The 14,473-nt window shown below is 34.5% G+C and overlaps 1 pseudogene; it reads right to left on the reverse strand.

Annotated features, from left to right (window-relative positions):
- Nucleotides 1–2,725: 2,725 nt before the first annotated feature.
- Nucleotides 2,726–4,311, reverse strand: LOC125842984 (disease resistance protein At4g27190-like; annotated as a pseudogene).
- Between the last annotated feature and the right edge of the window lie 10,162 nt (nucleotides 4,312–14,473).

Below are 14,473 nucleotides of genomic sequence, written 5' to 3' on the forward strand. Positions count from 1 at the left end.
CAGCTTCAATTAAGGTCCGTTTGGAAGCAATGCATTTCTCAAATTAAGACACTCCCACCTCCAAAATCTTGACTTTTTGCAAAAATCCAGATGGTATTTGGGTTCAAAAGTTTGATTAGTGCATCATGTTGAAGCTTATAATAGCAAATCATATGACAAATAAAAGCATACTAAAAACATATTATTAATTGAGTAAACACACGTTGATTTAGAAATCCATTTCCCAACTTTATCAATTGGGCAATGTTAGCGCACTGGTGTACATAAAGAGATTTCACGCCATCAAAATTTGCATCGTATTCTTGTAGAATATTGCGTGCTCAAATTCCCGCATAACCTTTTCTGCTTTGTGGGCTACTTAGCTTCTTGCCTAAACCAATTTACAAATGCTTCCAACCTCACTCTCATACCTTGGAAGAATTCATCTGGAACTAACCTTAACTTCTTGCTCCGGCCAGTAATATTTTAGGCGTAAAGTTTGTGGTGTTAAATATATCATTGATCTATAAAGATTAAAAAGAAAAGAGTGACACATGGAATTGAAAAAGTGAAAATATAAACAATAAGACTTGATAAAAACACATTGTGAATAAAAATAACTTTTAAAAGGCCAAGTATTTCTTATCATTTTTTCCAATGCCCTATCTATTTAAGAATTTTGAACACAAACAGTACTGAATTTGCGGCTGTAATCTTTCAAGTACTATGCAAGGCAATAAATACAAGTTGACATCTTAATGCTGAAAATGACAAGGACAGGATTCTTAATGTTCGAAAAGTGAAATAAATAATCAAATTGGACGTCCACTAATTCACAAGTAAGTTGACATCTTTTCATTAACTAATGAATTCTGATAAATTTCTCTCTTTTTTTTTTTTTTTGGAAACAAATTTTGTCCCTCGGTTACCAATGGATGGTAGCCACTTGTCCAAGAAAAAAATATTTTTTACCAAAAAATGGATTCATTTCCTTTCCTTACCGTTAAGTGGCTTTCTGACGGATATATGTTTGTCCTAAATTGTATCCCAAAGTATTTTTTGGGAACTCTTTTTTATTTTGGTAATAATCAAGGATATTGGATACATGGTGTGGCGATAATTTATCGTGACTAGTTTCTTTTGCTGAAAAGGTTGTTTCTTTCTATAGAGAGAGAGTCGGGAAGTTTTAATAAAGAGTAATATATTACCAAATCTAATAAAAAGTAACTACTCCTTATTTTTGTTTTTACAAAAAAGGGTCAAAACTATCTTCGAACTATTAAATTTGGATCAATACTCTCTATTTAATTTTGGTACCCTTATCGTTACCACAAGGGACCAAAAATTCCCTTCAACTTAACGGACCCTTCTTTGTGCTGATATGACATTCGACGTAACGATCCAACTAGCTGGATATGCCACTCTACCTTGATGGATCCAAGTTGGACATTCAAGGTGAAGTGGCATATCCTATTTAGATTGCGACTTTGGGTGTCATATCAGCACAAAGATTACCCGTTAAGTTGAAGGAAATTTGTGGTTTCTTATGTTAAAGACAAGGGTAGTTTTGCTAGCAAAATAAAACAGAAGGTATATATATATATGTTCCAAATTCAATAGTTCGAGGATAATTTTGGCCCTTTTATATTTGTTTTTATGCAAAGTGAAATAAAAGGTAAAATGTATAGGGAAAAATGCATGCTTAACCATGCCAGAATATATGTAGAAGAAAATATAGGTGAGCAAAAGTGTTAGTGATATCGAAGACAAAATGAACTAGGCTTGGGTGTTGAACCAAGCTTAACCCAACTACAAGATCTTAATCACTACAAGGCAGATGAATGTGTATGATGATCTGGATAGATATTACTCCGTCATTCAAATCAATGTCCTTTCAGGCGATGATCCTTGGACATTGTTCACCCAAAAAGTTGAAGATAATCTGAAGGTGCCACCTGGTTTTGAAGAGATAGGGAAGAAAATTGTTGAGGAATGCAGGGGATTGCCAATAGCACTTCCAACAATTGAAAGTGCACTGTACAAGAAGGACTTGACGTATTGGGAAACGGCAGCTACACGTCTCCATAGTTTCAAATCTCCATCCATTATAGAAGAAGATCTCAAATATGCCGTCAGAAAATTCATAGAACAGAGCTACAGTTTCTAGCCAAATGATATGTTCCTGATGTGCTCCTTCTTTACTGAAGATTATAGGATTACCCAAGTAAACCCTGACAAGGTATGACATGGAACTGTCCTTAATCCCAAACATCGACAGGGTCAAAGAAGCAAGAGGCGATATTCATCAAACAGTTGAAGAACTCAAAGCTGCTTGTTTGCTCTTAAGGAGTAGACTGTCAAAATGCACGATGTTTATACGTGATATTTCAATACAAATATAATTCGACCAGCAGCAACCCAAGAGCATAGCTAAAGCAGGCGAAAAATTGAATAACTGGCCAGGGAAAATGTTAGCCTGCTCATGTGGGGCAATCTCACTCATGTCAAATCATCTTGAAAAACTACCTGATGGAGTAATACACTGCCTTGAAACAGAGACTGTATTGCTTCAGGATAACAATAAGTTAAAGCTAAATTCTTCAAGGTATGGGAGCTCTAAAAGTCTTGGATTTTACTGGTGCAAGATTCAAGTCCTTACCCTCCTCAACTCAGTACTTGTCACTTCTTCGCCTTCTCTCCTTGGATAATTGCATATTCATAACAGACGTATCTATGATTGGAACACTTAACAAACTTGATGGTGATGGTGGGGGGGCTTTTGATGATTTGACATGAGTGAGACTGCTCCACAGGAGCTGGTTAAGATATCCCCTGGCCAGTTGTCCAATGCCATGCCTGCTTTAGCTACGCTCTTGGGTTGCTGCTGGTTGATTCCTATTTGTATGGAAATATCACGTATAACATGGCGCATTTTGACTGTCTCCTCTTTATCACCATCTAAGAGCAAACAAGAAGCTTTAAGAACATGGACTGTTTGATGAATATCTCGTCTTGCTTCTTTGACACTATCCATGTTTGGGATTAAGTCCAACCCCATGCAGTATCTGGTCAAGGTCTCCTTGGGGTTGTTATAATCTTCAGGAAAGAAGGAGCACATGAAGAACAAACGCTTGCACAAGTCAGTTGGCAGGTAATCGTAGCTCAGTTCTATGCATTTTCTGACGCATATTTGAGAGGATCTTCTATAATGGATGGAGTTTAGGAACTCTGGAGACGTCTAGCTGCCGTTTCCCAATAGCTCAAGTCCTTGTTGCGCAGTGCAGTTCCTACAGTTGAAAGTACTATTGGCAATCCCTTGCATTCCTCAACAATTTTCTTCCCTATCTCAATAAAATCAGGCTGTAGCTTCAGAATATCTCCAGCTTTTTGGTTGAACAAAGGCCAAGGTTCATCGCCTGAGAGGACATTGATTGGGATGGCGGGGTACCTATCTAGATCGTCACACACATTCATCTGCCTTGTAGTGATTAAGATTTTGCATTTGCAACTCTCGGAATATTGTGGTATCCCAATGGTTGATAGGCTTATTGTCACCCACAAATCATCCAAGATCAACAGGATGTTACCGTGGTCATTCTCATTCAAAATGTTCCTAAGGTCATCTGCACGCTCTTGCTCCCCACTGGAGATGAGTCTCACCCCCAAGCCATAAGCAATGTCCCCTTGAATTTTCATCAAATCAACAGTTTGCGAAACGACTGATACCACCACCTGATTGAATTTTTTTTCCTTCAAAGCTCGACTTGCCAATGCTTTTACCATGTAAGTTTTACCCACACCTCCCATTCCATATACCCGTACAATGCTACGCCCCTTATCGTTCAGGGCGTTCATGATCTCATCCACGTTTGGCTTTCTTGAGGTGAAATAAAGAAAATCACCAGGCCGTTCAACACGAGAACGCAGCCTAATTGCTTGTGGTTGCTGAGATATTGCTGAAATGAATCCCGGATCTTGTAGCAGCTGCGCCATAGGTTTTCTCAGCTTAGCAATTCTTTTACTAAGCTTATAGTTGGAGATGCAACCACTTCTTGGATTCTCCATGGCGGTTGTTAGAAGATTCACCTTATTCTTGACATCTCTGGCTTTATCAAGTTGTTTCTGAAGCTCTTCATTTATGCGGCTTCCACTTGTTCGGACAACGTCTTCAAGACGTTGAACTTTTTCTAGGAATTCTGTGGCATTATTGTTAAAATCCTTTGTATTTTCTTTATATTTTATACAGTAAAGACATTGTTTTTTCACCCCATCCCATGCCCAACCCAAAGGCGTACCACAACACCATAGCACAGCTGCAGCTGAAGTCTCCATATATATATGGCTGGAGTGGATGGGCTGTTAATTCTTTTCAACTATTGAAGTGAGTATGGATAAATCAAGGGGTATATTTCTCAAATTCATCACCGATCGAACCAATTTATAGAAGAATGTGAGGCTGTATAATTTGTTGATGTTTAATCCAAGTTGCACAACACTTGCGAGTAAACAAATTCATTTAAGCAAGCTGTTCAATAACGTGTCAAATACATGCCTAAATCTCCGCTTATTGAAACTTTTCGATTACGTTCGTGGTTGGTCAAAACATCTCACCGCAACGGTGTTTGCGTCACCTTTTGATTCATAGGTGTTGCTCCCTGCGCCTAGATCCGACGGGAGAAGTGACGCAAAGTTTCTTGGTTGATCCATAGTATACAAGGTATGTAACCAATATCATCGTCAATGTCGAATTTGATAAATCTATTGGGCTTGAAATCTCTACTTACAACGATACTCATTTTCTCTGCGTGAGAGGTGTCTCCCTTGCGAGAAAAAATGGTGAATTCGTGGGGGATTGGTTTGAGAGTGAGAAAATCAAAAGCTAATAATTTGATATGTGTGTTCACAAGCTGTAAAACATCCATTTTAATGGAGTGTTTTTGTCACGACCCGAGTCTACACCCTGGACATGGCCGGCACTCAAGAACCATTGATGGTCCCTAAGCGAACCCTCATCCTGGCTGACTACAAGCGGAAGACTAACTCAAACATGTAAAAGCTTAAAAACTGAATAAATATTCATGAAACTTAAATACAAAGCTTTAACTCAAAAGAAAACTCCGAATAAAATAAATTATTCAACTCACCATAAAATAGGCAACTTATGTCTTTAAAACATTTAATAAAATAAATGATACAGACTTCTCAACTATACTGACTATCTATGAAGCCTCTAACTGATTAAGATGGAAGTCGGGACAAGACCTACGACATCCTAACAACTGATATAACTGAAAGGTAAATGAAATCCTCTGAAAGCAAGGAGGCTCACCATAGCTAACTCGAACTCTCGGATGTATCAACGAAGCTCTTGTTGATGATCCTGAATAGATGTGTCTGCATCATGAGAAGATGCAGGCCAAATGGCTCAGTACGTGGAATGTACGAACATGTAAGGGGAATTCTAGAGCATAAACATAAGCTTGAACTTTGATAAAAAGGAAACATAAGCTTGAAAGAATCTGAAAGAAACTGAAAAACTTACCTGGCTCAACTTAATTCAACATAACTGAACTCATTTCAAAATAAAACAATTTAAAACAAGTGCAATATAAAGAAAAAGGAAAACTGTTTCAAACATGATGTTAACTTATAATCATAATATCATAAAAGACATACCATGCTCCCTCTCAAAGTCTACTTGTGCAATGCATGAATGAAATTTCATACCCCCATTCATACTAAGAAGAACCCCTTGATGAACCATGCAAATACTGTTGTGGGAGTTTCTCTAACCAACAACCATCACATAAGAGCTATTGTGATGATACATCGATCTTCCGTACGCTGCCAATGCATCCTATACCCGGCCAAAGATATAGGACCTGAATTACTAAGTGGATCCACTATTCTATGCGAAAAGGATTCATCTAAAAAGTATGGTCCTTTTCTACCCATAATGGCTACATGGTTTAAGGGGGTCTATAGTTGTATGAACTCTTCCCCATCGGTGCTCAATACTACTCCCAAAAATATTACATTATATTAGAACTTTATGTTTAAAACATACTTTTTCTATGATTTGAGATTAGTGCTCAAACACTTAGCTCAAAGACTATCTTGGAAATCTCAGTTTCCTCTCTTGCTTCATTTAGAAAGCGATTACTCTTTTATGAAAACTAGCCCGAAGGCTCCTTGGAAATCTCAGTTTTCGTTCTTATTTAAATGTGAAAACATTTTAAAACTCATTTAGGAATACATAGTCCCCATATACTTTTGAAGAAAAGAACTTCAACTTTACTTTTTACTGAATTCAAAACTTTAGTCTTAAAATAAAGTTAAAACATTTGTAAAAGACTTCTTAAAATATGGTTCATGCCGAATTATGGACATGAACGACTCAATGCAATGTTTTCAATAACCATAGATAGACCTCAAATACTTGGAACTCAAGAACTTCAATGATACTACTCATTTCAAGAACGCTCAACTCAGAGTTCATATGAAATTATGAGCATGAACTACTCAACTCAAGGACTCAAATATACTTCTTATCTCAAGACTGTTCGACTTATAATGTTCATGCAAAATTATGAACTCAACACTTAAAGGCTTAAAACTTGGAGATATTATTCCTCTCATAGATACTCAACTTCTGGAGTTCATGCGAAATTTAATGGCATGAACGACTTGACTCATAGGTCTACATAACATTATGGAACTCATGATACAACTCTTCTCATTCTCATACTTACTTCCTCAAAACTTAGTTCAAATCAATTGTTAATCTCAAAGGATTCACAATTGAACTCAAAGACTTTCTTGAACTCTACTCTTAACTCTCTCTTGAATGTGAATAATGAATTCAAGAGTTATGGTTCATGATATGAAGGACCTCATGATGACAAAGTAGACTCATGAATACATTCTCCTCATCCTCATACTCACTTGCTCAAATCTTGAAACAAGTTACTAGAAGTTATAGAAGACTTCTCAAAAGAACTCAAAGAGACTTTCTTAGAATGTTCGAAAGAATTCTCCAAACATAACTCTTAACTCTAATTTGAATTTGAATTATGAATTCAAGGTTATGATCATGTTAGGAATGATTTTAAGTGTTTAAAAGTAGCTTAGAGTAGTTAGAATTGAAAAAGTGTGAAGGTACCCTTTGAAAGAACTCAAACGGAGCAACCGATTGCAAACTGAACAGGGCAGGAGACCCTGGGGCTATGGGTGGCGCGGAGCGCCAGTCCCTAACATTCAGAGCCTACTTTGGGGTCGCGCCAGCCCTCAACCCAGAAGACTCGACGAAATTCTTTGCTTGTTTTCTCACCCTATTTCGCCTAGAATCGAATGGTTTCTTCCCCAATCACTTAGAATCAATTACTTAACATAAGTACACTCTAATCTACTCAATACAGCCCTTAAAACACTCACTTTGATCTCAAGAAATCATCAAAAACCCAACACAATAAGATTTAGAAAGAACTTCAAGAACACCTATCAAGAACTTAAATCCTTCAACTTTTTGAGAATGAAACTTCGCTGAAAATAATATGTTTGGCGTGTGGGTGAACAAACCCAACACTATGGAAGCTTACATACCTCTTAGGGATTAAATCCATGGTGAAAATCCACTACAACACGCACGAATTTCGATGAACGCATGATCCTCTCCTCTTTTCTCTTCTTGAACTCTCAACTAAAACCCTAGGCTAATTTTAGGATTATAAAACTGAACCTAATCAGATTAGACCCCTACATTATTACTAAAAATGAATTAAATCTGATTGGGTAAGGAAAAGACCAAAATACCCCTTTAAAATCCAGTTGTGACTTTCCTTATCTCGACAGCCCAACTTCGAATGGACATATCTCCCTCATACGATATCAAAACTGAGCAAACTCGGTGGCGTTGAAAAGATAATTCAAAGATCTTCCCTATGGTATCTGGTATCGCACCTAACTCATCCTGAGCTAGAAGTTATGGTCGTTTGAAGTCGACCCAAAACTCAAACTTATCATAAAGTGCAAAATTTCAGATTTTTGCTATTTCCAATTTAATTCTTTATGAAACTCAAGGTGCTACATCTAGTGACCTTAACACTTAGGAAATTTTTTAATTCCTTGGTAAAATCTCACTCACTACGAAGAACAGTTCGAGTCTTAGTTCAAAAATTTTTCTGGGGTGTTACAGTTTTTTGTCAGTAAATTTCGATTGATCAAGGGAAGAGGAAGAGTTAGAGTTTGAGTTTTACCCTAACTCATAATCTCTGAGAGAAGATATTTGTTTTTAATTGAAATACTAATTTTGGAGTTTAAATGTAAAGATAATTAATCAATTCTAGTTTTAAGTGAGGGAAGAGGGAGAGTTAGAGTTTGAATTTTACCCTAACTCATAATCTCTGAGAGAAAAATATTTGTTTTTAATTGAAATACTAATTTTGGAGTTAAAATGTAAAGATAATTAATCAATCCTAGTTTTAAGTGATATGTGTATTGATTGTATCTTCAATATATATGGTATAAAATATTAAAAGTGATAATATATGTAATTGTTTGAAAGTAGATGTAAAATTAGTATATATGGTAGTGATGTATATCTAATAAAGTAGTTTATCCATTATAATATCAATTAAATAGGTTGAATGATTTTTTGAGAGAACATTGGATAGTTGAGTGACCTTTGGGCTAAAATACAAAGTTGAGTGACTTTTTGAGAGAAAAATATATAGTTGAGTGATTATTTAAGATATTAACTCCAATTATTAGTATTAGAGATAAATCGATAAATATTGTCAATCCAGTGATACAGAGTTTCAAGACCTGCTCAACATCAAATCTGGAAGCACCAAAGAGAAGATAAGTGTTTCTTTGTTTGAGGAAATTACGCCTAGTGTTTCCTAAAGTGTCCAATCTTGAACTTTCGTCCCCTAAATGTTTGGAGTTGAAATTTTTGTTCCCACTCGATAAGTTCTTTTTAAAATGTCCTTAACTTGAAAAAATTTGCTCGGAGATTAAAATAATAAGGCTTAAGTCATCCACAACCTCTTAAAGTTGTCCGTATATTTACTTAAACACTCCAAGCCAACATTTTACATATTGAACAATTTTAGCTTTACAAAAATTGTTCTTATTAGACACATTTTGATAATTAGCAAAAAATGTAAAGAGTGTGTGATGCACTTGCCATGAGATGACAATTTAACTAAATAAACGGAGAAGGGTCTAAAATACCCTTATAGTATCGAAATTGGTACAAAAATACCCCTCATTAACCTTTTGGCCTCAAAATACCCTTGGGGTTAATCTTTAAGGACCTATTTTGCCATTTTGACTAACAGACTACTTAGTCCATGTATTTAATTATTTCATTTATTACATGACATGTTGTAATTGGTTGAAAATTTAATTAATTAAAACCTGATTTGTTTGACCCAACCACCCGAATCCACCCGACCCATCCTTTCAAAATACCCAACCCATCCAAATAAAACACCCATTACCCATTACTTCATCAGTTCTTGGAGTTCTTTTGGAAAATCATCTTCTACATCAGTTTGTTAAATTTTTTTGTGTTGTTTAAATGTTGACACCTTCTTCTATTTCTTCTCCTCAACAAGTTGAGTCCAGTACATGTAAGTGTGGATTGATAGCAAAACATTTTACTGTGGATTCTTCAAATATTGTAGTCCTGGCTCATTATCTTGTGGTTGTTGGGATTGGATCGATAGTAAACTTCCAAGACATGTGTCATTGATGATTCACAATCAAAAGATTGAATTAGATTCAATTCGAAATGAAAGAAACCGATTGAAGAAGATCTTGAAGGAAATGGGTGGCATTGAAATTCATAAACCAAACATTGGTTCCAACTCGAATAATATGACTGTTTTTGAAAATTCAAATTTGGAGGATAAAGTTTCAAACTTGGAGTTGGAGCATCGTATTGAAAGTTCTAATTTGAAGAACTTGGATGAAAGTGTATCAATTGATAAGCTTGCTTCTGATCTCTTGGGGGATTATTGTTAGCTGCCAAGTTGATGTAGTGTACTGTAGCTATGTTCGAACTTCTTTTCTTGAATTGTTTGAAATGTGGTGTAGTCGCTAGTAGTTTGGTGTAGCTCTGTTCTAGTAGTGTGGTGTAGTCATTAGTTGTTTGATGTAATGTTAGCAATCTGCAGGTTACTTCTGATGTAATGTCATCGTGTTTTGCTTGTTCAAAGTTGTTAGCAATCTTGTTGATCTCTTGATTGTAATGGAAAAGTTGTTAGCAATTTTGTTAATGTTACCAATATGCATTTTTACCATTTAACAATCTGCATTTTTACCATTTACAATATGCATTTTTACCATTTAACAATTTGCATTTTAACGTTTACAATCTGCATTTTTACCATTTACAATCTGCATTTTAATCATTTAGCAAACTGCACTTTTACCATTTACAACCAGCACTTTTTCATTTTTTACATTCTGCACTTTTACCTTTTGCAATCAACACTTTTCCATTTTTTACATTCTGCACTTTTTAGCACAATTTATAACAATCTGCAATGTTATAAAGCAACACACAAGACACCTCATTTACAATTCTGCACTTTTCCAACATCATTTACAATCTACTTTGCAACTCACAAGATCGTTCAAGTCTACCGTCAAAACATCTTCCCAGATAAAGCAACATACATAATGCAACTGGAAAACAAAAAACAACAACTACATAGATAAGTAGTAATGACATTGTCATATATTTTGAACCCACAAAAACTTACGGTCACTTGTTCAAGACGGATTAACATAAAAAAAAAAGCAAAATATTAAGTTTCATCATGCCATTGCATAACATTGGAAAACAAAAAACAATAACTACATAATGCAACTACTTCTTCCCACCCCCCTTTGCCTTCACCAATTCTTTTCTCCTTTTCAACTGTCAATTGAAGTCGTAACTTCTTTTCCTCTCTTTGCCTTCAATTTTTCAATTCTCATCTCCTTTTCAACTGTAATGAGTGTTTTATTTGGATGGGTTGGGTATTTTGAACGGATGGGTCGGGTGGATCCGGGTGGTTTGGGTCAAATAAATTAGATTTTAATTAATTAAATTTCCAACAAATTACAACATGCCACGTAATAAATGAAATAATTAAATATATGGATTAAGTAGTCCGTTAGTCAAAATGGCAAAATAGGTCCCTAAAGGTTAACCGGAAGGGTATTTTGAGGCCAAAAGGTTAACGAGGGATATTTTTGTACCAATTCTGATACTATAAGGGTATTTCAGACCCTTCTCCGCTAAATAAATAATGCCATGTGGCTTTGGGCCCATGTGACAATTTAACTATAATAGTATATACTTATAACTTAATGAATGGGGGTATGAACTGTAATTATTTATGAGAGAATGATTATTTCTTGAATTATTTTGGGTTTGGGTATGAACATATAATTATTGAGGAACTTTCACAAATAGCCACTATAATAAACTTAATTATGTTCCATAGCTATAGTTTGCATATTTATGGGATGTATCTACAATTTAAGCTATCTCGTTTGTATAATTCGCGAATTTGTATAAATTCACAGGTTTGTATAATTCGCGGGTACATTTATATAATTCAGTTATTTGTGTATAAACTCGAAATAACGAATTCATACAATTACAAACATCATAAGTGTAAACAGTTATACAAATTATAATTCCGAATTATACAAAAGTTATACAAATTATATTATACAAATTCTGAATTATACAAACGTGCGAATTATACAAAACTAAAAAGTTGAGCTGCGTAATTATAGCTAACAATAGGCCGCGAATTGTAATTAAGGCAAACTATAGCTATGCTAAGTAGTTAACTATTATATGTTTGCTTATACGCGTAATTTTCCCATAATTATTTTAGATTTTATGGCCCATTTATGTAGTTTTTCCATAAAAAAAATTAAACTAAAATCCTAAACTATGTTGTCGCCTCCGACCTATGCCCCCACTTCATCTTTTTCCCCTCCTTTTTAGAACTTAAATCTCTTAGGTTTTTCTACTTTTACTTTTTAGATTTTTTTTGTTCTTAAACATTGATTTGATTCATGTTTGAGTTGATTTGGCAGAAAGAAAGAGATGTATGGTGGTGGTGTTTTCCGACTAACAAACTAAGGTGGCGAATTTGAAAGTTGTGATTAATTGTTTGAAATTCTATGGAGAAAGAAAGATATTGACGATGATAGATTTGGAGAAAGAAAGCTATTGACGATGATAGATTTGGAGAAAAATGAGGTCGTGCTTATAGTGGATGGTGGGGCGATGGCTGGTAAAAAAGGGAACGAAGATGATGGCATGAAGCAAAAAAGGGGGAAGAAGATGATTGGAGAAAGAACAGAAAGGCGAAGTATGTGTATGGTCACGGCATATTCGGTAAAATCAAGGTGGCGTGGAGAAGAAGAATGACTGCAGCTTGATAAAGAAGAGGAATGAGCTTTATTGGTGGTGACATCAGCGATTGTGATAGCAGAAAAGTGGTGGCAATGGTGGTTGAGTCAAAGAGCAAGAAGAGATGATAATTTCTTTTTTTAAAAAAAGATAAATCTTTTTCTTTTTGCGAAATGATGCCTTTCACGCTCTTTTCATGTGTGTATTACACACATGCTGCCATGTAAGCAAACAATGTTTAATAGGTACAAATTTCTAATAGTGTAGATGTTCAATAGGTGTAAGTTTGAATTGGGGTGTCTAAGTGAAATATGTAGACAACTTTAATTAAGGGGTTGTGAATAACTTAAGCCAAATAATAACTGTATCTCATGGCAACAATTTCCACTATATCACTAATTTTTACTTATGATTTATGAGATACTCTATTACTCTTGCTTTGCAGGTAAAACTTAGCTCACTCGTATGGACAACAATTAACATTATTTCATTATGGGTACTCGATAACTTTTGTTTTAGAGGCAAGACGTAGTTCATTGGCTTAAAAAAAATAACACATCCCTTACGGACACCAGTTTACACTATTTCACTAAGTTTAACTTATACTCTATAACTTATGCTTTACGGGCAAAAGTTAGAACTTATATCTGATAGACAATATACCTTAGTTCTAACTTTTAACTATAAGGTATAATTCTGGTCAATTATACAAGTTTACTACCTTGAAATATCTTGAACATATGCTTCATAGGCAAAAGTTAAAATGTCTACCTTGTAGCCAAGTTAACTCATAGTTATTGGACTTCTATATATTGTTTGCATATGACAAATAAAATAAACTTAAAATTGAAGATAATTATGCCTTTTTTTTTTTAAAGATTAGTTATTATTTGGTGTTAGAACTTTGAGCTCAATATAAAACACAAGTTGAAGAATCTATTGAACTTGTCAAGTTAGTGTCACGTTAATTATCTACCGTAAGAAGAAGTCCGTCAGTTGACTAGCTATATGTCCTTTACCGCAGGCCTTTCCAAGTTGACCTATAGTAATGTGTTCCTGTTGTTTGTATATGATAAAAATAAACTTAAAACAGAAGACAATTATGTCCTATATAATTTTTTTAAGATTAATTATTGTTTGGTGTTAAAACTTTGAGCTTGATGCCAGAGCAAGAGCTAAGGAATCTATTAAACTTTTCAAGTTAGTGTTACGTTAGCTATCACCATAAGAAGTGGCCCCTCAGTCCTCAGACGTCAATTGATTTGTCATATGATTTTTATTGCTAGCCTTTTCAAGTTGACTTATAGTGGTTGAACTTGTAGTGTTTGCATATGACAAATTAAACTTAAAATAGAAGATAATTATGCCATATTTTTTTAACAATTAATTATTGTTTAGTGTTAAACTTTGAGCTAAATATTAGAAGCAAGTTGAAGAATCTATTGAACTTGTCAAGTTGGTGTCATGCTTGCTACCGAAAGAAGAAGTTCCTTATTTGACTTGCCATATTCTTTTTGTGGCAAGCCTTTTCAAGCTAACTTATAATGATTGGGCTTCTATATATTTTTTTGTATATGACAAATAAAGAAAAAATTAATCGAATACAAATATGTCATATTTAATTTTTTTAATAATTAATTATTGTTTGATGTTAAAGTTTGAGCTTGATGCCAAAAACAAGTTGAAAGGATAAAGCATTACTTTAGCAATGATCTTGAGATAAAGAAAACATAAACTTGGAGAGAATTACTTTTGAGAAGCATATAATTTAGAATACAAGTAAGATTCAGTTTAGAATACAAGTAAGATTCAGTTTTCGTTAACTTTAATTTAGAATATAATTTAGAATACAAGTAAGGTTCAGTTTTCGTTAACTTTAATTACTCTTCCATTACAATTTAATTGAGAAAAGGTAACAAATTATCTTAAGAAAGTTATTGAATTTAACTTCAAATTATCTGATAGTGTTAAAACTTTTATACATAACTAACTGTGAACAAAACTTAAACTCATAAATCTTTAATTATAGATAAAACATGATATATGTAGCGGAAGAGAGACAAAACG

The sequence above is a fragment of the Solanum stenotomum genome, chromosome 10 (assembly GCF_019186545.1).
Source record: "Solanum stenotomum isolate F172 chromosome 10, ASM1918654v1, whole genome shotgun sequence".
NCBI classification, from domain to species: Eukaryota; Viridiplantae; Streptophyta; class Magnoliopsida; order Solanales; family Solanaceae; genus Solanum; species Solanum stenotomum.